Source organism: Cynocephalus volans, chromosome 5, assembly GCF_027409185.1.
Source record: "Cynocephalus volans isolate mCynVol1 chromosome 5, mCynVol1.pri, whole genome shotgun sequence".
Taxonomy (NCBI): domain Eukaryota; kingdom Metazoa; phylum Chordata; class Mammalia; order Dermoptera; family Cynocephalidae; genus Cynocephalus; species Cynocephalus volans.
Window position 1 is genome coordinate 39,485,189 of NC_084464.1, and position 24,156 is coordinate 39,509,344.

General features: G+C 38.6%; 2 protein-coding genes across 2 annotated transcripts in view; one reads left to right on the top strand and one right to left on the bottom strand.

Moving 5' to 3' along the window:
• The window catches only part of LOC134377918 (histone H4), a 734,914-nt gene that overhangs the window by 644,525 nt on the left and 66,233 nt on the right, over positions 1–24,156 (top strand). The window lies entirely within an intron of this gene.
• Positions 1–24,156, bottom strand: part of LOC134377893 (zinc finger protein 184) — a 944,311-nt gene that overhangs the window by 306,498 nt on the left and 613,657 nt on the right. The gene's annotated exons all lie outside the window — the stretch shown is intronic.

Consider the following 24,156-nt stretch of genomic DNA (forward strand, 5'->3'; position numbering starts at 1 on the left):
GCTCAGGCGCCGCATACCTGTTCTTCACTACCCCCCACACAGTTTACAGGCTTGACCCTCAATCTATTCTCCACCGAGCTTGAAATTCAAAGCTTTATTTCTCTTCATAAAATTCCACGAACATAAACGTTTCTTCTTTTTTAATGTACGCATTTATTTTTATAGACTTTTTTTAAAAGAGCATTTTTAGATTCACAGCAAAATTGAGTGGAAGGTACAGATTTCCCATACATCCACACATGCACAGCCTTTCCCAACATCCACGTTCCCCACCACAGTGGCACGTTCGTTACAGCTGACGAACCTGCGTTGACACATCATCACCCACAGACATTACGGTTCTCTACTGGTGTTGTACATTCTATGGATTTGGATAAATGTATAATGACATGTTTTTGCCGTTGTTTTATCATGCGGAGTAGTTTCACTGCCCTAAAAATCCTTCATGCTCTGCCTGTATATCCAATCTCCCTCTCCCTCCAACGCCTCGCAACACTTCATTTTTTCATTGTCTCCGTAGCTTTGCCTTTTACAGAATGTCATATAGTTAGAATCATATAGTATGTCGCCTTCAGACTGGCTTCTTTCACTTAGTAAAATGCATTTAAGTTTCCTTCATGTGTTTTCATGGTTTGATAGCTTATTTATTTTCACCTCTGAATAATATCCCGTTGTCTGGATATATCACCGTTTATTTATCCATTCACTTACTGAGGGAGATCTTGGTTTTCCAAGTTCTAGCAATTATGAGCAAAGGTGCTACCAGCATCTGTGTGCAGGTTTTTGTATGGACATAATTTTTCAACTCTATAATTTTTCAACTCTTTTGAGTAGATACCAAAGAGGGTGATCGGATTGCATGGGAAGAATATGTTTCGTTTTGTGTGTAACTGTCAAACTGTCTCCCGCAGTGGCTGTACCATTTTTCATTCCACAAACAATGAATGAGAGATCCTATTGGTCCACATCATCAGCAGCATTTGGTGTTGTCAGTGTTCTGAATTTTGACCATCCTGATAGGTGTGTAGGTGTATCTCGTTGTTTTAATTTACATTTTCCTGATGACATATGACATGGAGCACCTTTTCATAAGCTTATTTGCCATCTGTATGTCTTCTTTGGTGAGGTATCTGTTAAGATTTGGGGCCCATTTTTTAATTGGGTTGTTCATGTACCTACTGCTGAGTTTTCAGAGGTCTTTGATTATATTGAGTAACAGTGCATTATCTGATAGGTCTCTTTACAACATTTTCTCCCAGTCTGTGGTTTGTGTTTTCATTCTCTTGGTGACACAGTATTTTTTATCTCTAGCATTTCTCTTTGTTTCTCCTCAGAATTTCCTTCTTTCAGCTGCATTGCCCATCTGTTCTTGCATATTGTCTACTTTATCCATTAAAGAGTCCTTATCATCTTAATCATAGTTGTTTTAAATTCGTGGTCTGATAATTCCAACATCCATGCCATATCTGAGTCTCATTTTGATGCTTGCTCTTTCTCTTCAAACTGTGTTTTTGGCCTTTTAGTATGTTTTATTTTTTTCTTGATAGCTTGACATGATGTATAGGGTAAAAGGAATTGCCATAAATAGGCCTTTAGTAAAGTAGTGGCAATGTGTGGGGTGGTGTGTCTTATGAGTAGATTTCAGTCTTTCAGTGAGCTGGTGCCTCTGGACTGTGAATTTCAAATATGTTTCTCAGGTTTTTCCACTTTATGTGGGACTGGATAACTAGAGTGGGCTGGAGTTGATTATTTCCCTTTCCCCAGGTTAGTTAGGTTCTGATAAAATCCCAGCAGGTTAGATTTATCATTAACTAGTTTCTCCTGAGGGCAGACCTGTTAAGAACATAATGCTCTGGCATATTTCAAAATGATTACATTTCTCCTCCCCTGCCAGAGCACGAGGGGATTCTTCTCCCATATTCACTATGATGAACGTGGTCGAGCTCCTGGAGGTAAATTCACAAAAGTGTGGGGCCCAAATGACAGATGGCTGGGTCCTGGAGAATTTTTCTCTCAGATTTGTCCAGGAGAAGCCTCCAGCAAGTGGTTAAATACAGTTCAGGTTCCCTTCTTAAGCACTGGTTCACATGGAGGATTCTGTTCTCTGGGTTTCTGCTCTGGTAAGTTGTGACTCTCTGTATTTCCCTGTCTGTCTCTCCAATTTGGCGCGGGGGGGGGGGGTGTGCAGCAGTTTGCCCTGTGACCTCATTTCCCTGACAACTCAATTTGTTCAGCTTTTTACTTCTTAGGACAGAGTAACCACTTTCAGCTTCTTACATGCCAGACCATATAATACATACACTTAAATATATAATTTTTTTCCTCCAAAAACTTTTTTAGTAATTATCCACAAATTCTGATATGTTGTACTTCATTATTTTTAATTCAAACCATTTTCTAACCTCGCTTGTCATTTGTCTTTGATCCATGGGTTATTTAGGAGTGCAATGTTAATTTCCCAGCATTTGGAGACATTCTCATTTTCTTTTTGTTACTAATTTCTAGTTTAATTCTATATTGATTAGAGAACACTTTATGATTTCAGTCCTTTAAAATTTAGAGAAATTTTTTTAATGGGACACTTTTTGTGAATTTGGGTGAACTTACGAAGAGTGTGTATTCTGCAGTCATCTGGTATTGTGTCTTATACAAGTCTAATAGGTCAAGTTGTTTGGTCAAGAATATAGTTCAAATCTTTCATATCCTTACTGATTGCATTGTTTATCTGCTTGTTCTATCTATTACTGAGAGAAGTATGTTAAAACCTCCAGCTGTGAATGTGGATTTTTTTACTTTTAGTTCAATCAGGTTTTCCTAAATTTTAATTTTGAAATAATTGTAGATTTATAGGAAGTTACAAAGGAAGTACTGAGAAGTTTCCAGTACCCTTAGCCCAGTTTCCCTCAATGATTACATCTCATATAACAATAGTGTAATATCAAAACCAGAAATTTGACATTGATACAACTTGTGTGTATAGTTCTAGGTCCTTTTATCACACATGTAGATTCATGTAACTATCGTTGGAAACTAAATATAAAACAATCCTGTCACCTCAGAGATCTCTCTCTGGAGATCCACCACAACCACCTCCCTCTTCCCTTGACATTAATTTGTTGTTCATTTCTATGATTTTTTCATGTTGAGAATGTTATACACATATCATACAGTAGATGACCTTTCAAGACTGCCCTTTTTTTTCCCACTGGATGCATAAGGAAATAAATTTTTAAAGATTGGCCTTTTTCACAGCCTAATGCTCTTGAAATCCTTGCAGTTTGTGATATCAATAGTTTCTGCCTTTTTACTGTTGAGTCATATTCCATGTATGGATATACCACAGTTTTTTTTTTTAACCATTCATCTATTGAGGGAGATTTTGGTGGTTTCCAGTGTTTTTCTATTACAAATAAAGTTGCTATGAACAACCATGTACAGATTTTTTGTGTGGACATAAATTTTTATGTCATTTTTGAGTTATGTATTTTGAAACTGGTATTGGATGCATACATATTTAGTATTGTTATGGCTCTCTTATAAAATGTCTCTCTTCTATCACTATGAAACTCCTCTCTTTATTATTATGAAATGTCTCTATCTATGGTGATATTCCCTTCTCTCAAAGTCTACATTTTTTAATGTTAATACAGCCATGCCAACTTTTTTTTAATGATGAGCCTTTGTGTTGTATATCTTTCTCTATCCCTTTTCTAGGCCATTTTCTTTAAATACCTATATGCATATATATTTTTTTCCAGGGCATTTTTTATTGTGGTAAAATATACATAATACAAAACTTGACATTGGAACCATTTTCAAGTATACATTCCAGTGGAATTAAGTACATTCACATTGTTGTATAACTATCACCATTATCTACCTGCAGAACTTGTCCATCATCAAAATTGAAACTCTGTACCCATTAAACAATAACTCCCCATCTCTCCTTCTACCCCAGCACTTAGTAACCACTACTTTGTCTCTACTAATTTAACTATTCTAGTAATCATACAATATTTGTCTTTTATATTTTGCTTATTTCACTTTGCGTAATATCCTCAAAGGTCATTCATGTTGTGGCATGTATCAGAATTTCAATCTTTTTTTAAGACTGAGTAATATTCCATTGTATGTATATACCATATTTTGTCCATCTGTAGATGGACATTTGGATTGACTCCATCTTTTGACTATTGTGAACAATGCTGCTGTGAACACTGTGATACAAGCATCTGTTTGAGCTCCTGCTATAAGTATTTTGGGTGTACACCTGGAAGTTGAATTGCTGGATCATATGATAAAAATGTGTTCAATTTTATGAAGAACTGCTGTATTGTGTTCCACAATGGCTGCATCATTTTACACTTCAAGCAGAAATACACAGGATGTAAATTTTCCACATCCTCCCTGACAATTGTTATTTTGCTTTTCTTTTTCATAATAGCCATCCTAATGGGTTTGAAATGGTAACATGTTTTTGATTTACATTTCCATAATGCTTAGTGATGTTGAGCATGTTTTCATGTCCTTCTTGGCCATTTGTATATATTCTTTGGAGAAATGTCTATTCAAGTCATTTGAGCATTTTTGAGGAGGGGGTTGGCTGTGGTGGTTATTGTTGTTATTATTTGTGAGTTATAGGAATTCTCCACATATTCTGGATATTAATCCTTCATCAGACACATGATTTACAAATATATTTTCTTTCTTGTGTTGTCTTTTCATTTGTTGGTAGCATCCTTTGATGCAAAAAAGATTTTAATTCAATGAAGTTCAATTTATGTATATTTTTTCTTTAGTTGCTTATGCTTTTGGTGTCATATTTAAGAAATCATTGTTAAACCCAATTTCATGAATATTTTCTCCATTTTTTTTTTTTTCAGAGAGCTTTACCATTTTAGCACTTATGTGTAGGTCTTTGATCCATTTAGAGCTAATTTTTGTATGGTATAAGGTAGGTGATATATTTTGAATGTTTGTCCTCTCCAAAGCTCATGTTCAAGCTTGATCTTCAACATGGTATTTGAAAGGTGGGGCGTTTAAGAGATGATTGGACCATGAGGGATATACCCTCATGAATGACTTAATCCATTCATGGATTAATGGGTAAATGGATAAATGGTTTATTAGAGTGGCACAAGTGGTTTTATAAGGAGAGCATGTGAGATGTTAATATGCTCAGTGTTCTCACCAAGCAATTTTCCCTGTGCCATCTTGGGACTCTGCACAGTGTCCCCACCGAGAAGAAGGCCCTCACCAAATGCATCCCCTTGACCTTGGACTTCCCAACCTCCAAAACTGTAAGAAATAAATTTCTTTCCTTTATAAATTACCCAGTTTCATGTATTTTAAGTGACAGAAAATGGACTACCACAATAGTCATGCAACTTCATTGTTTTGCAGATGAATATCCAGTTTTCCTAGCACCGTTTGTTGAAAATACTATCTTTTTTCCATTTAATGGTCCTGGCACCCTTATCAAAAATTGATTGACCATATATGCAAGAGTGTACTTCTGGATTCTCTATTCTATTCCATTGGTCTATATATCTGTCCTTATGCTAGTACCATACTGCTTTGATTACTGTAGCTTTATAGTAAGTTTTGAGATAGGGATGTTTGTTTTTTGTTTTCAAGATTGTTTTGACTAATTCATGTCCCTTGAGATTCCATATGAATTTTAGGATGTATTTTTCTATTTCTGAAAAAAATGTCATTGGAATTTTTTATCAGGATTGCATCGAATCTATAGATAACCTTGAGTAGTGTAAACTATAGTAAGATTTCCAATGCATAAACACCAATGTCTTTCCATTTATTAGTGTCTTTAATTTCTTTTAGCAACATTTTATTGTTTTCAGTGTCCAAGTCTTCCTCCTCTCCTTGATTAAGACTATGCCTAAGTATTGTATTCTTGTTGATGCTATTGTAAGTGGAACTGTATTATTAATTTTCTTTTCAGATTGTTCATTGATAGTGTATAGAAACACAATGCAGTTTTGCATGTTGATTTTGTACCTTCAATTTTGCTGAATTAGTTTATTAGCTATAGCAGTTTTTTTAATGTGTGTGTGGTTTTCTATATTTAAAGATCATGTCATCTGTGAACAAAGATACCTTTATTTTTTTTCCCCAGTTTAGATGACTTTTATTTCTTTTGCTTGCCTATTTGCTCTGATTAGAACTGCCAGTACTGTGCTGTGAAAGTAGGCATACATGTCTTCTTCCTGATCTTAGGGGAAAAGCTTTCAGTGTTTCACTATTGAGTATGATGTTAGTTGTAGGTTATACATAAATGGCCTTTATCATGTTGAAAAAATTTTCTTCTATTCCCAGTTTATTGAGTGTTTTTATCATAAAAAGGTGTTGATATTTTTTTGTTTTTGGTAGCTGGCTGTTATGAAGGGTGTTGAACTTTGTCAAATGCTTTTGCTGTATTAATTGAGATAAATCATGATTTTTTTCCCCCTTCATTATATTAATTTGATCTATATTACATTGATTGAATTTCATATGCTGAATCATCCTACATTCCAGGGATAAAACCTACTTGGTCATGGTGTACAATCCTTTTAATATGTTACTGAAATTGGTCAGCTACTATTTTGTAAAGGACGTTTGCATCCATGTTCTTAAGAGATATTGATCTGTAGTTTTCTTTCCTTGTAATTTCTTTGTCTGGATTTTGTATCAGAATAATGCTGGTTTCATAGAATGGGTTAGGAGGTGTTTCCTCCTATCCAATTTTGTAGAAAAGTGTGAGAATTGGTTAGTTATTTAAATGTTTGGTAGACTTCACCAGTGAAGCCACCTGGTCCTGGGCTTTTCTTTGAGAGGTTTTTGATTACTGGTTCAGCATCCTTACTAATCATAGCTCTATCTAGATTCCTGTTCCTTCATGATTTAGTTCTGGTAGATTTTGCATTTCTAGAAGTTTTCCATTTTATCAAGGTTATTCAATTTGCTGACATAAAATTGTTCATAGTATTCTCTTGTAATACTTTCTACTTCTGTAAAATTGGTAGTAATGTCGCCACTTTCATTTCTGACTTTAGTAAATTAGAGTTTCCTTTCTTTCTTTTTATCTTAGTCTTACTAAATGTCAATTATGCTAAACCTCAAAGAAGTTTAGGTTTAAACTAAAGTTTAAAAAATTTAGGAGCTTTAGGTTTCACTGATTTTTTTTTATGTCATTTCCATCCTGTCTTTTCTGACAGCCTGCCCAATGGATTTGGCAATTACTAGCCAGGCCCACAATTGCATAGGCTAATTTCTTCCTCAAAAAATCAAACTCAATCTCCTCCCCTCCCCATGAAAGTATTTATCTTGAACTGAACACACCTGGGGAACTGCTAAGCAGCTCAGGAACATCCCCAGTTCCTTTCCAGTCAGTACCACTCTCCCTACAGGGAATACAATTTAAAGGCAGAAGGGAGTCTAGGCACCCTTGTAATGTAAATCAATGGAGTCATGGAGTGCGCCCTCTTTTGTGCCTGGTTTCCTTTGGTCAACACGTGTGTAAGACTCATTCATGTAGTTGTAAATTATTATTTCTTGTTGCAGTAGATTATTTCATGCAATCTTATTTATTCATGCACCTGCTGATGGGCAATTTTGGTGTTTCTTTGGACTATTTTGAATAGTTTCCTGAGCATTCTGTTAAATATGTTTGGTGAATATATGCACTAATTTGTAGTAGGCAAATACCAACCCTCATGATGTGGTATTTTTTAATAAGTGCAAAGTCTGAAAATTATGAAGGGACTACTAGCAAAAAAAATTTCTGAATAAAAAAGTTCCCAAACCGGGATTTTCCAGACGTACCTGCTGCTATTCTGGGGATTTCCTGCACTTGCGTTTCCCTGGTGTAGTGGATATCACATCTACTCAACATGCAGAAGGTCCAATTCAAAACTGGGTGGAAACACAGTTTTCCACCTTTCTCACTCTTCATTTTGCTTCTGAAAGTCTCTATTCAAACCAGACAGAATCTTTGTATTTCATCAGCACATAAATCAAACGAACCTATGTGCTCTCTCCTTTGACCAGAGCCAGCTCAGGAACCTTTGCGCTCCCTCCTTCATCCTGAGCCCGGGTGAGGCCCGCATCGCCCCCTTTCCACTGCTCTAGCGTGTTGCTGTCTCCTTTTCCTCCCTTTATGCTTTGCCTTAGTCCCTAAACTCTGAGGAGCCAGGATGGTGTCAACCCGAGTAGTCACCCACGGCTCAAGACCCCGCCCGTGCCACACAGGTGAAATTGGCTTCCATGGAATCCTGAGAGAGGGATGTGCGGGTTTTCCGCAGAGTTTTCTCGGGAATTTCTTAGAAGGAACGGGGCTCGGCTTTGAGCCAAGTGGGGGAACTTGACAGTCTGGCTTTGAGCCAAGTGGGGGAACTTGACAGTCTGTTCTCCGTTCTTTATCTCTAAGCGCAGAGAGGATTTTTCACGAAATAAGCAACTAGCAACCTCATGTGAACTGACACTTACACAGAATCTGTCAAAGGTCAGAAAAAAAATTCTGTCTTGGCTAGCAAGGGGACTGAAACCCTCATACCTGCATTATTAGCTCGATGCACTAATGAACTAAGTTGATGAGTAACAAACTAATTTTTGTTTTCTTTTAAGAGTGCACTAAACCAGCATTGTCACTTAAAGCTGCATGATAATAAAGCAGGAAATTCTCTAACTTCCTGTTTCCACGTTTCATAAGCCACCTTTCGTACCTCAACCAATGGTTTCAATGAACTGTCCATCCAGATGGGTCTGTTACTTATTTTAACAATGAAACCAAATAGCAACAACAAAAATCTTGCATGGGTGGAAAAAGTTAGGTATAGAGAACGCCCAAGCTCATTATTGCGTGTTTCGTGAAATAGGAAAAAAGTCCTTTCCTGCCTTGTACCTATACCTAAATTTTAAAAAGAAAAGAAAAGAAAGGAAGGCACACTTTGTCACAGAAAAGCATCACTGAGTTTTAAAACTGAACTCAGACTTGAAGGAGTAATTTCTGCTGTTTCAATTCTGTGGATTTGGCCCGTAAAAATGGACAGAGAAGATTCCAGGGTGAGAAAATTTCTTCCTTGTCCCTCACGAAGTCCTGGAGTTAATCACGGCTATTCCCCAAAGGGTTGGAATCGGGCTGTGCCCGTGGTGCTGAGCTATGGTGCACCCTGGAGTCACAGGTTTGGGTCACTACTGGTAGATCCCATTTTGTGGTAGGACATTTCGGAAGGGTCTGATTTTCCTTGGATCCACTGATTCTCCGGAAGACTCCCAGGTCTTACTTAAGTGGCACGTTCAGGGTCAGTCTCAATGCCATTCAGGAGCCTCGCACCCTTTTTGCATTAATTGTCCCACGTGGCCTCACATCGCACATCTGTAAACTATTGTCTTCGATCTTCTCACATGTAGTTTACATCCTGGTTGGAGAATAGTGGTCCCTTGTCACCAGTGCAGACACCTTTAGGGAGAACTCTTGTAAGAACACTTTTGCTCTTCCCCTACCCCGTTTGTTATGTGTTTTCAGTGTTTCCTTGAACTATTTATTTTTGAGTAAATAACTTGGCTTCAGTCACCATTCCACAGACTACTTTTGCTGTTTACTATGTGTTTATAGTGTTTGTTAAATTCTTTAATTTTTAAAATAGGCAACACATTCACATGGTTGAATCATTCTCAGTATAAAAAGCAATGTAGCAAACCTCACCTTCCTATATCTGCTTTCCATCTGCCTAGTTTCAGCTCCCCTCCCAACAGCTCACCATTGTCATGAGTTACCTTCTGTTTTTCCAGAATTTTAAAACTGCATGCACTCTAATATAAATATGTATTCTCTCCTATCCCATTCCTTATGGTAGCTTCTTTATGGTAGCTTCTAATCACATTGCTCTGCACCTCACTTTTTTCATATAACAATATCTTTGTAGATCTTCACAAGTACAGAAAGATCCTCCTTATCATCTTTTGGTTATGTGTTTTATACCATTTTGTGGACATGCCATAATTTATTTAACTAATTATATGATGGAGATAAACAGGTCTGTCCTTATCTTTCTATTACAAGTAATGCTGCAGTGAATAATTTGAACATAATATTTTTTTTACATGTGCAGGCATTCTTTGCACACTTGTGGAAATGTACATCAAAGTATATATGCACTTGAAATGTTGATCCTGCCAGATTGACTTTTGTAGGAACTGAGCCTGGTTTATATCTTTATGGTGAGTACAGTTAAACAGGATCCTGGAGATACTCAATATCACAATTCCACGATACTAGATCCCCTGCTATCAACATGAAGCAAAACCAGGCAATTCATGAAGACTATAGACAAACAAGAAGTAAGGATTTCTTGTGATAGTGGGATGTTAAATTTTCATAAGGAAGTCAGTTGAATTTCATGAGAAGACTGTCACTTGCACATTGGTAGATGAGTACCCATGAACGTGGCTTGAAAGATTCTGGTATCTGAACAAAAATGCTTTCTTTCCCAGAGCAACCTAGATTGCTGTAGGCCCAAGGCAAAAGTTACACTTATGTCCCCTCATTACAGACTGGAATCTTGTCTCCTACAAAGCAGAGGATACTTGAAACTGTGTTAACACTAGTGAAAAAGACATGATGACAAGCTAAGTGTGTTAATTGAAGGGACGTCATATTGGGATTCTGGGATTTTTCTGGGAATGGAATTCCCGGGAAAAGCACTGTTTTTTCCCACATGCAGAAGAATCTGTCATAAAATTCTATAAAACAAGTTTCCTACTTTACTTTGAAACTCTAAAAAGGACAGCCCCACAAAACATTATGACATTGCTGAAAATATTTTTGTCATTAAAGGCAAAGGAATTTTAAGTAGCAAGAACTCATTAAACTTAAAATTTCTCTCTGCTCAAAATGCCTTTCCTCCCCTTCACCAGAGGTGTACTCATTATTTTAGATTTACCTCAAGGTCTCCTTCTGCTGGGACTTTTTCTCAGACCAATGTGAGTTAGATGCCCTTCCTTTGTTTTGAATTGTCATGACAAAAAATCTTACATGGATGAATTTCTTCATGGAATAAAGGTACGACCTTAGTCTTAAAAATCTAGGCCTTAGGTTAGGCTGCATGGTCATTAAACAAGTGTTTGTTTCTGTAAACCCTCTGTGTCTAGTACCCAGCACTCACACCCTCTGTAGTGGCTTCACAGAGACTAGTCATTCCAGCAGTCTGATGTAACAGAGAGTTTAGGCAACCTGCATAATGACTGAGTACTCCAGTGGTTGCAAAGTTCACAGCATGTAGTGGTCAAAACTAACGAAGCACATGCATAGTTAGCAATACAGTTTTTAGTGTTAACTTAAAATCTAACAAACAACAGATCAGAATCAGCAACAATATCAAAGTTAAGATTACAGAGATACACAAAAAACAGATGGGTGGGACAGTAGCTGAATGAGGAAGGACTGAGAGTGGTGGGGAATTGTGCAAGGGTGGGAAGAGGCTGAGTCAAGTGATCCTATTGTTACCTTCTGGAAGAGAATTGCGTACAACCTGCCCCTGCCCTTTTGCTGTCCCGTAAGATAACTGGTCACAGGGAGCCCTCTTGACCCACCTCACTTGACAGTCTGTCCTGGTCAAGCATTTCCCTGCGGCAAGTTCTGGTGGTCTTTAAGGCCCCTCCCTTGGGACTCTCTTTCCTAAAAGTCCCTCTTTTGTAATCAAGAGGTGAGTGTCTTGGTGCATTGGAAGGACAGAGAAACATGCATAGGACAGTATAGAGCATTGTCTTGAAGTCAAATTCCTCTGTATTCTGCCTGAGGATTGCTGGCCTGGCATTTGTGAAGATTTGGGCCCCTGGACAAAAGCCTTCCTGGGTCTTGAGTTGTGGAGTTCTGTTATTGTTGGTTTTGATAAATGGAAGATATAAGAAAGGAAGAAAAAAAAAAAGCATCGCAAATATGAGAACGTTCTAAAGGGAAAAAATCGCATTACTGAACATGGGACAGTCAAGTGTCCATTTTAATTTTTAGAGCTAACTAACTCTTGGGCGTGTGATAGTTACCGAGGCGTGGTGGTTACCACTACGTTTGCCTTGCACGTGAACGATCCTCAGCTCGCGACTGGGAGGAAATATCTCCTATTTTTTCTTTTCCTGTTCTTTTTCTTGAGCCTGGGTAATTCCTTGTTTCATCGAAATTGACCTTAGTCGAGGGCGTCAACACTGAAACTTGTCCCCAAGGGTGTCGCTGTAGGACGCTAACTAGGGTTGCTAGACGTGTGCGGCTTCTGACCAGGATTAGCGGGCGGCGGTGGCCCCGGTCCCCGGTCCCCCCTCCCCGGCGCGCCCGGCCACCCGTCGCAAGCAGGAGAGAGCGACCCTCTCACGCTTGTCAAGTGGAACAGAGCTCCCTTTTGAATCACAGCGGCGCACATTTCAAGGAGCTGTCTTTTTATTACTGATTTGCATATTGTGAATATCTTCTTCCCGTCTGTGGCAGAAAACACTTTATTGGTGTCTTGCGACAAAATTCTTAATTTGCATGAAGTCCGGTTTATTTGACTTTTAGTTTTTTTGTGTGAGTATTTCTCTAAAAAATCTTTGTCTCCCCAAGTTTACATAGATATTCTATGCTCCAACCCCCCCACTGAGTAACTGAATTATTTACCTTTCATCTTTAGGAATATGAAAAAAAGACCTGAACAGGAACTTCTAAAATAGAATATGTCAGTGGCCAATGGGCACATGAGCACCCATTGTGATATCTCGATAAAAGGTTTGCTTGTTTGTTTTAACCAGTGGTGATAACTACTGGACAAAAGACTCCAACTGTCTTTTAGCAACTTAATTTTCTTCCAGAAATATTTTCAAAACTCTGGGGAAGGGTTGGGAGGTGTGATTTGGGGTGAGTTGCAGATGAGAAAGATAAAGAGAAAGGTTTCTGCTCTCAGGAGCTTCAGGAATATATTCCTTGTAGAAGCAGCTGTTTAACCTGATTCCCCTGACCCCAGGATTCCAAGTCCAGCTCAACCTGAGGTCGGGCTCAGAAATTCAAAACAGACCAGAATTGTAGAAGGAAGCCCAACCTTTCCGGGAGTTGTAATATTGCCCATGTGCCCTAGATTTGTGTTGCTCTAGACTTGTAGGAACAATTGCAGGATTCAACTGTTCACTGGAATTGAGAGAGAGAAAAAAAAAAGATTTCAAGTTTTAAAAGTTTTAAGTACTTGGTCATGTGAGTTTTATCTCATATTTTGCTAGAGAACATAGAAGTAAGTCAATTTTCCTTTTAATTCTTTTCTAAAATTTTATTTTATTGTGGTAAGAACACTTGACATGAGATTTACCCTCTTAACAAATTTTAGGTGTATAGTATTGTCCACTATAGGCACAATGTTATACAGTAGATCTCTAGAACTTATTCATCTTGCATAACTGAATTTTTATGTCAGTTGGTTAGCAACTCCCCTTTTTCCCATCACCCCAGCCCCCTGGTACCTGTCATTCTACTCTCTGATTCTATGAGTTCGGTCATTTTAGATATGTCAAGGAGAATCAAGCAGTATTTATTCCTCTGTGAGTGGCTTTATTTCACTTAGCTTAATTTCCTCAAGTTTCATCCATGTTGTTGCATATGGCATAATTTTCTTTTACTTAAAGGCTGAGTAGTATTCCATTGTATGTATCTATGTATGTGTGTGTGTATATATATATATACATACACATACCATATTTTCTTTTTCACTCACCTGATGATGAGCATTTAGATTGTTTCCACACCTTGAGTGTTATAGATTCATTGGCTGCAAGGAACATGGGAGTGCTTTTTCTGTGTCCAATATGTTTTGGTATGTTGTATTTTTGTTTTCATTTGTCTCAATGTATTTCCTAATTTTTCTATTTCTTCTTTGACCAATTAGTTGTTCAAAAGTGTGTTTAATTTTCACACATTTGTGAATTTTTTTTCCAGTTTTTCTTCTGCTATTGATTTCTAGTTTCATTCCAATGTGGTCAGAAAGATACCTGGTATGATGTTGATCTTCATAATTTCATTTTCTTAAGTACATGTTTTGTGACCTAATGTGATCTATCCTAGAGAATGTCCTGTATGCATTTGAAAAGAATATATATTCTGCTGCTATTGGGTGGAATATTCTGAACAGGTCTGGTAGGTCCATTTGGTTTTCTTCTGATTTTTGACATAATGCTAGTATATGGACGATGCTATCTCCCCCGACAGGTCATTCAGGGAAATCATTCCACTTTTAATTATCGTGACTCTTAGTGTTCACTTCAGTTGACATTTGTAACTTCAGTTAAAACAAACAACTTCAGTAAAAACAAACAAAACCAAAAAACCCAAAGGGACAACAGAGACATGAAATTCCAGTTTTGTCCCTAGTGGACCAATAGGACTTACATGGTTCTTCTGATTTTGTGATTTATCTCAAACTCATGGGAGTAAATTTAATAAGCTGTTCCTTAGATAGAATCAGATCATATTTCAGATTCTATATATTTTGAGAGGATAAAGGGTAGGAGAGGCAGTATTTATTGAGAATTTGATATAAATGACTTATTCTGTAGATGTAAAATTACTAAACCTTTGTTAAAATGACCTGAAATGGCATGCATGCTTGACCTATATCTGCTTTTCTAGATTATTTCAAGCCACACTCTCCCTTGCTCTGTGTACTCTGGACTGGCCATAGTGTGTTAAATATTCTTATTTACAGGGTTATCTCCCATCACAGGGCCTTTGTAAATGCCATTTCCAGTTCTGGGCAAACTGTTCTTTCCAAAGTCCATTCTTTAGATTCCAGATCAATAAATTCTTCTCTAGAGACTTCTCTAAATCCCTTAAGTGTGTGACACCTTCACTATTAATAGCAAAATGTATCTCTCTTCCTAGCAATTTTGACATGAGTTTGTATGGCAACTTGATGAAGGTTTGTATCCCTTGGAGGGAATTTCAGATGGCACAACCTCTTTGGAAAACTCTTTGGCAATATCTAATAAACTAAACATATGCCAAACCTGTGACCCTGAAATTTCACCCCTATTTATATTCGCTACTTAAATGTATTCATATATTTGCCTGAAGACAATGTTCTAAGTTGCACAATTTGTAATAAATTAAAACTTGAAAATGCCCAAATATTGAACTGAGGAAGCCAACCTCAAAAGTACCCATACTGTATGATTCTATTTGTGTAAATTTATATAACAAGCAAAACTAATCTGCATTCTTAGAAGTCAGGATAGAGGTTACACTTAGGAGCAGCAGAAAAAAACTGAAAAAAGGTAAGTGTATCGATTTGAGTCCAATCCAGAGGGAGACCACACAATGATTTGAGTAGGGAAAGTTTAATATAGGGAATTATTAAGTACATCAAAGGATTAGAGTAAGGAGGGATTGGCTGGTAAGAAGAGAACTCTAAAGAATATAGGACTAGCTATATAAAGACCTGCTACTACCCCTAGAGCTGAGATAGAGCACACAAGGAAGTTTCCCCTCCCCCACCAAGGGATCCAGACCTAGTTGGGGAGGGCAGAGAAGTCACTGTGGAGTCCCAGCAGAACATGGATACTGGAGAAAGCTGTTCATGGGAGGTTTGTCACCAGGGATACACTAAAGAAGGTGCACAGAGGTGCTGCTGGCTCCCAGGCACTGCAGGAGGCTCCTACTGGAGAAACTGCTCAAGCTGCAGAACATACTTATTGGGCACACCCTAACCTAGGAACAAAATCAAGCCCTCTGGCAAAGATTGGTTAGTTTTACGTCTCAAAGACATGCTCTTGCTGGGCACTTTGCTATGTCTAAATATTGGCTAGCCCATGGAGGGGCAGTAGAAAGGTTTGTTGTTGCTGTTGTTGTTTTTTAAGATTTTAAAACATCATAACATACAGAAAATTTGAAAATATATACAATACAATTATCCATTCACTATTTCCCCTGCCTTCAGCCAGAACCTGTCAGTCAGGGTTCTTTACCTGACGAAGTTACTCAAACCTTCATTCCGGAAGAGTCTCTGTCCTCAATTCTCTCGCTCTCGCTCTCTCTCTCTCTCTCTCACTCTCTCACTCTCATTAACCTTCATTATTGGGCATGGGAGTGCTAAAGAGGTGCCCCATAAAATCCTGTTTCTAGACATAGTCTCCCTCGCCTCCACTGCGGATCAGCAATCTAATTTCCCCTTGGAAATACGGATCATGATTTGATTCTATCGTCCCACCCGGGACAGCTTCGTTTCTCGGTCCCAACCTCTGAGCTGAGCTGGATATGAGTTTTAGGACATTTTCAGGGAGGAAGATGATGACCCTAGCACCGGATGTATAGTCTCTTTTCTGCTGTGAGCAGTATGCCCCTCTTAGCCCTATCCCAACCCCGCCCAGGAGCATTCTGTGTCTAAGCGGATCTTTGCATGATCCCATGGAAGCAGGGCTCCCGCAGGGAGTGAGCGCCCTGAGCAGAGCCTGGCCCTAGAGGGGCAGTCCTGGCCCAGTGCCCAGAGCGGCTTCAGGCCTCCTGCAAAGAAAGGCAAGCCCCGCATTTCCCACTGACAGGGGCGCACTGGAGTTGAAGGGCCTAAGATCAAGCCCCGCTGATAACCAAGGCAGGGCAGGGACCGTAGGAACCGGAAGGTAAAGGGAGGTCTCGCGAGTCTGGTAATCCAGTCGTCTCTGTCTTTGAGAGCAGGAAACTTGTCACATTCATCCTCCTTCCCCCACCCCCCACCTCACCCACACAATCTCTCCACCGTCCTCATTAATGATTTCTGAAAAATTTGTCCACCAGGAATAAATTGGCCGAAATTTCTGGTTTCCTATAACTGACCCCTGAGGAGCCCTCGCCACTTGGTTTCCAGCGCGGTCCTCCTTAGCTGAGGACCCAGTCTCAGGACGGCACCTGTGAAGTCAGTCACTTTTGTTTCTCTCGATGGGGCAGGAGTGCTCCTCCGAATTTACTGAAAGAGTTTGGGGCTGCCAAATTGCTGGGGTCAGACAGAACAAATGTCCGTTTTCACATAAGGGACAGAAGAGGGAATGTTAACGTTCTTTTGGTTGGTCCAAATGCAGACACATTTCCATACCCTTGTTCAAGTACAGAATTCCTGGTATAGGTTTAAGAGCGGGCTTTCAAAGGCTGTGTTTCCTCTTCGTGCTTCAGCAGGAAAGAGCATGTAATAGGCTGTCCAGTTCCGCACTTGGCTCAAAGCGGAACCTTGTTCCTCCTCAGAAATCCCCGAGAAGACTCCCTTTGCGGAAAACCCGCACGTCCAGCTCTGGGATTCCACGGAAGCCAGTCTCACCTGCGCCGTCCAGGCGGGCTCCTGGGCCACGGGCGCCTCCAGAGATTGACACCACCCGGGCCGCTCAGAGTCCGCGGGCTCCGAGGGGCAGGAGAGGCGAGTGACTTGCTGGAGACGGTGGAGCGACATTGGCTTTAGCGTGTGGCGGGATGACGGAGGAAATGCAGTGACAGGGGGCACGACTGTTCGTCTGATTGACAAAATACCAAGATTCTGTCCGGTTCACACGGAAATCGTCAGAGGTAAAATCAAGAGTTGGTTTCGAACCGGGGACCTTTCGCGTGTTAGGCGAACGTGATAACCACTACACTACGGAAACCTTGGCGGTAGGAGCTTCCTACTTCATTCTCTAATAGACTCCTACTGGATATTTCCAGCGTTTCTTCGGATTTCTCAGGTTATGGTGAATTTCTCTTTTTCATACTTGCTATTTACGACATAAAGACTCAATTACTTGATTTAAATTGAGGGACATTCGATGGTCTGTACTTTCTTAAAGTGATAGAATACATTTCTCAGTAGTTATTTATAAAAATAAAAATAGGCATAGAATTAATGTTGAAACTTAATTCATACTAAGATTCATGAATTTGTGAATCTACGAGCTAATTTTTAAACCTATTTATATTATTTAGATATGCTTTCCATTATTTTACACCTTTTAAAATATTGATTAGTTCTCAAATTTATATTTGTGTAAAACTAATCATCCCAATGATAATCCAGAGGTGTTCTCATAAAAAGTTGAGCATTATCCTCCGCAGAACAAAAATAAATTAACAGTAATGTGCACACTTATGTTTGTTAGCATCAAGGAAGGATAGGATAAAAATTATTTTAAAAACTTGTAAGCATTAGAAAATAAATTTGTGGGAAATTCACGTTCAAGAAAGAAAAAACAATGACAACGTTTCAACGTATAAAAGAAGAACTTGTTCATGTATATTTTTCTGTAAATAATGATTGTATCAATTTGCTCTCATCCTTACAGTCTGTTGGATATGCTTAAAATTTATTGATTGATTGATTGATTTTTTTGTTACATTGCTCCGTTGTGGAGCAGTTGGAGGGAGAGAGAGTAGGAAAGAGGGAGGGAAATAAGGTGGGAGGAGAAGGAATGGATATATTTTTAAATGATGCAAGAATTTAATACGTAAATGCCAATAATTACAATATAAAAAACATCCTATCTAAATAATTTAATTATAAAATACTAGATGTCAAATACAAAATATGTCAGAGGTACTTCCCTCTCCCCCGTCCCCCGTCGGACGTTCTTGGCTTGAACTGAACTGAATGTTGTTTCTGGGGAAAACGTTCGATAGGAACACGTACCCATCCGGTTCCTTGAAAGGCCCAGAGGGATGACTGACACACAAGCACACACGCACGCTCGCACACTCTACGCCTTTGTATTCCCAGAGTTTCCTGCGCCCTTGGAACTTGAGAGGCTGCAGCGGACTGAGACCCAATGACAGAGCATGCGAAGACCAGGGCCCGTGTGCCTGAGAGGTGGGTCCTGTCGTGTTTCCGCACGTGCTCCCAGCTTTCCGCAAAGGCGAAGCCAAACATCTCTCCTTTGAAAATGTCCCGAGCAGAAGAGACGCAGACCAAGTCCAGCTTTGAAGCCAGTCCTTGGAAACCTTGGGAACATGGGCCGGGAGAGGACTGAGGGAAAAGCTGTGCATCCGTGGCCAGGTGAGCAGCCTCTGCCCGGTGATCTCCGCTGAGGCCTGGGGCCTTGTAGTATTCCAATTTCCTCCACTACCTCTATCCTTTTCTCATAATTAAGAAGGTTATCAATGGTTCGGATCCCCATACTGGCCAGCCACACACACACAAAAAAGTTAGTATAATTATGTAGAACGCTTTTCTGACAGTGACTGGCTAATGACATTTACTGACCTGGGTAGTCATCGGCAGTCTAATAAGAACCGGAGTTCTTTTCCCTCTAGAAATACTTGAGGACCTCCTTGCAGAAAACCCTCCCGTGCCGCTGTCTGCATTCTGAAGAGAACCAAATCCATCAGGGACGCGCAGGCAAGGAGGGTACATCCTCCTGCTGACACCATTTGGGGTCCCCTTGGAACCTGGCAAACAAGCAGAAGGGGAGGAGCTGGCAACGCACTGGGGGAGGGGAAAACTAGGCTTCTGTAGGGTAAGGGTGACCTGATTTCAAGTCTAGGACAGCAGAGAGGATAGGAAGGGCCAGTTCAGTTTTTGGTTTATTTTTTGCTTGTTTACTTGTTTTCCTTCCATGCGGGGTTTCAAACCAAGGATCCTTCCTGTATTGGGCAAATATGATAACCACAACACCAGTGAAACTTGCCTTTGTTTCCACATCCCTTCTATAGAATAAATTTCGACTATTTCTATCTGCCCTAGGTTCCATAACTTTGAAGTTGTCCTTTCGTCCAGGAAATTGTCACAGTGGTGGTATATTTCTTGCCCTCACACTTTTATTGTACTAAAGCCAATAGTATTTATTTTAAAAAAAATAAAAAATAAAAAATAAAAACCTCCAGCATTTATAGCAAAGTAGGTGCCAGTGAACCCAATTTCTTTGCAAGAAAACCTCAAGTAGATGGAGGAGTAAGAAGAGGAGGATTTGATTAAAAACAAAACAAAACAAAATCCACTACAGTATCCTAATTCTCTCTGTGCAACTTGCTCTGATCTTTACGTCTTTGGTGCCAGAAAATGGCCCTTCAGGAACAAGGACCTACAGGACTGAGCTCTGAAGACCATTAGTACTTTTTGCAGAGAACAGACCTCTAAACGTCAAGCTTCAGAGTGAGATATGAGGGTACTTAAAAAAGTTCATTGAAAATCAGAATTAAAAAGACAGTACAAATCTTCCCATGAACTTTTTGATGCACCTTTTACAAGACTGGACTCTGTGTCACGAATAAATCCACCTTGAAATGTGGCTGTTCAAAGTCACTTATTTGGTTTAGAAGAGGAGAATGAAGGTCTGGCTGGTTATCTTAGTTGGTTAGAGTGTAGTTTCATAGCACCAGAATCAAGGATTTGGATCCTCATATCTGCCAGACACCAAAAAAAAAAAAAAAAAAAAATGCAAGAGGATGAAAACTCCAATGCATTTTTTCTTTTCTTTGTTCTTCTCTCCCTTTTCATTCTTTCCTCTGTATACTTCCCCTGCACAGCTTGAAGCAAACTACCTCCAGATTCCTCTTTATGATTTCACTTTGCAGGTAAACACCACACACTTTCTGTGATTAGAGATGGTGTTTGGACTCCCAGAACAGACTGGAGGTAGTCTGTGCTAGCTTACTCTTACTTCTACTTCAGTATTCTTTCTTCTGTGGGTGCCAGGGACAGAGAGTGGCTTCTCACCTTGAAATAATGTGAGTTGGTAGCAGCAGGATCATTGACAGTTGAGATGTTGTAGGTAGCAATTGGAAGAAAGACTGTGTTTTTCAACTGTCAGGTTAAGACCAGACTAGCAGCAACAATGATCTTTAAAAATAACATGGTTATTCTACATTTATTAAAATAAATTACTGGATAATACATCATGTGCCAGACCCTGTGTTGTCACCTGGGGTATCAGAAGAATGGACAAGACTACACAGTCCTCACCCTCAAGGAGAGGGGAGAGAAACACAAGCAGTAAATTATGCCAAAACTGAAAAGTGGAGCGGGAGACACACACATTGTGAGGCATTTTCATGGGAGCACAGAGATGGGGCATCTCCCCGTCCTTGTGAACTGGTGAGATGGATCTGCCAGGGATCATTAGAGCCAAGCTGCCTGGATACAATTCTTGTTTCTGCCACTTTCTCATTGTATGGATGGATTTAGGCAAGCTACTTGGCCTAAGTTATTCCTGTAGAAGAACTATTGTTCCCTCTGAAGTTAATCTATATATTTTCACAAATTCCCCATTTCCCCCTTATATCCCCTATTCCAAAAGGAGGACATATGAGACTAATTGGCACAGTATGGCCGAAGTGTCATTCCCTTGGTTTTCTTAAAGATTAATACTAGTTCTCTTGTCTCATTAATGAGCCTTTATGAGGTACCAAGACCATTTAACATGAATAGAGGTGGCCCAGCTGACAATCCTCCCGAAACCCAGAGGTGTCAGCAACAGCTACAATTTGTGTATTTTGCTTATTGAATCTTGACAATGCAATCAAACACAGAAGGAATTCTGGTAAAGGAAATAATACTTTTTGTCTTGCCCTAAAATTAGGAAGAGACGATTAACAGGAGGGTGCAATACACAACTCACTTTTTCTCCTACATTTCTCAATGTTTTAAGACATAATTTGTCATAGACATGCTTCAGAAAATTTCACCCTGACAATCGTCTTTGCCCACCCTATGCAATCTTTCAGCAAACCCTGCTCCTTAATCGCTCTTCCCCCTACTGCCTCCCCATGCCCAGTGTTAAGTATCCTTGTTCAAATTCACATCATTGATATTTGCTGGTGTCTCTACAGAGTCTCCCACACATCTCCAAGCCTCTACTCTGTCCAAAGTTGGTTCATCACTCACATAATAGAGAAATCTAAAACCCAGCACCAACTTCTTTCTTGCTTAAAAACTTTTCATATTCCCACTATAGTTTGGACACTGTCCATACTGTATCAACAGCAATATACAAGGATGTCAATTTTCTATATTCTTCCTGAGAATTGTTATTTTGGTTTTCTTTTCTTCTTCTTTATCTTTTCTTTTTTTGGTGCCTGGGTTTTTTTGTTTCTTTGTTTTGTTTTTTGTTTGTTTTTTTCTAATAGTCATCCTAATAGGTCTGAAACAGTATCTCATTGTGGTTTTTATTTCCATTTCCCTAACAGTGATGTTGAGCATGTTTTCATGTGTTTATTAGCCATTTATGTATCTTCTCTTAAGAAATGTCTATTCAAGTCCCTTGACCATTTTGGATTTAGCAATGATTTCTTGAATACGGTGTTCATCAATACACAAATTTTTTATTTGATGGTCCAGTTTATGTATTTATTTATTTATTTTGCCTGTGCTTTTGGTGTTGTATTCAAGAAATCATTGCCAAGTCCGATGTTAAGAAAAATTTCCCCAATGTTTTGCTCTAAGAGTTTTATGGCTTTAGACTTACGTTTAGTTCTTTGATCCATTTCAAGTTAATTTTTGTATGTGGTGTAAGGAAAACATCCAACTTCATTCTTTCAAATGTGGATACACAGTTTTCCCCATTTGTTGAAAAGACTGTCCTTTCTCCATTTAATGGTTCTGGCACCCTTGTCAAAAATCAACTGACCATATGAATATATGCAAGAGTTTACTTCTGGAATCTCTATTCCACTGATCTATATCTGTCCTTATACTGGTACCTATAATGCTTTGATTACTATAGCTTTATATTAAATTTTGAGATCAGGAAGTATGAAAAATCCAACTTTGTTCTTTTTCAGGTTTTTTTAGGCTATTTGGTGTTCCTTGAGATTCCATATGAATTTTTAGATAGATTTTTCTATTCCTGGAAAAAATGTCATTGGGATTGTGATAAGAATCGCATTGACTCTGTAAACAGCTTTGGAGAGTATTAATCATATTAAGTCTTCCAGTCCATAAATACCAATGTCTTTCCATTTATTGTTGTCTTTAATTTCTTTCAGCAATGTTTTATAGTTTTCAGTGTACAAGACTTTCTTCTTCTTGATTAAAATTATGCCTAAGTATTTCATTCTTGTTGGTGCTATGGTAAATGAATGTTTTATTAATTTTCTTTTTAGATTATCATTGTTAGTGTATAGAAACATAATGGAGTTTCATATGTTAATTTCATAACCTTCAATTTTGCTGAATTCCTTTATTAGCTGAAACAGTTTTTTTTGTTGTTGTTGTTCATGTGGAACTTTAAGGTTTTCTATGTTTAAGATCATGTCATCTGTGAACAGAGTTAATTTTACTTTTCTTTTCAATTTGGATGCTTTTTATTTCTTTTTCTTGCCTACTTGCTCTGGCTAGAACTATAAATACGATGCTATGTTGAGGAAGTTTTCTTTGTTGTTTTTTTTTAATCATAAAAGAATGCTGAATTTTATCAAATGCTTTTTCTGTATCAATTGAGATGATGTTTTTCCCCTTCAGTCTATTAATGTGGTATATATTACATTGATTTTTTTGTATGCTGAATCATCCTCTCATTCCAGGGATAAACCCTACTTGGTAATGGTGTATAATCCTTTTAATATGTTGTTGAAGTTGATTTGCTAGTATTATGTGGAAGAATTTTGCATCAGTATTTATAAAGGATATTGGTCTGTGGTTTTCTTTTTCTGTATTGTCTTTGTCTGGCTTCAGTGTTAGGGTAATACTGCCCTCATAAAATGAGTTAGGAAGTACTTCCTCCTCTTTAATTTTGTGAAAGAGAGTGAGAAGAATTGGTTAATTCTTTAAATATTTGGTAGAATTCATGAGTGAAGCCATCTGGTCCTGGGTTTTTCTTTGTTAGGAGTTTTTTTGCTGACTGCTTCAACATCCTTACTAGTTATAGGTCTATTCATATATATATATATATATATAGAGAGAGAGAGAGAGAGAGAGAGAGAGAGTCATGATTCAGTTTTGGTAAATTTTGTTCTTTTGAGGAGTTTGTCCATTCCATCTAGGTTATCCAATTTGCTGGCATACAATTCTTCATAGTATTCTCTAATAATCATTTTTCTTTCTTTACAACTGATAGCAGTGTCCCCACATTCATTTGTAATTTTAGTAATTTGAGTCTCCTTCTTTTTTCTTAGTCAGTTTTGCTAAATATCAATTGTGGTGATCTTTTCAAAGAACCAACTTTTGTTTTCATTGATTTTCTATATTGTTTCCAATCTGCTCTTTCTGATGGTCTGCCATATGGATT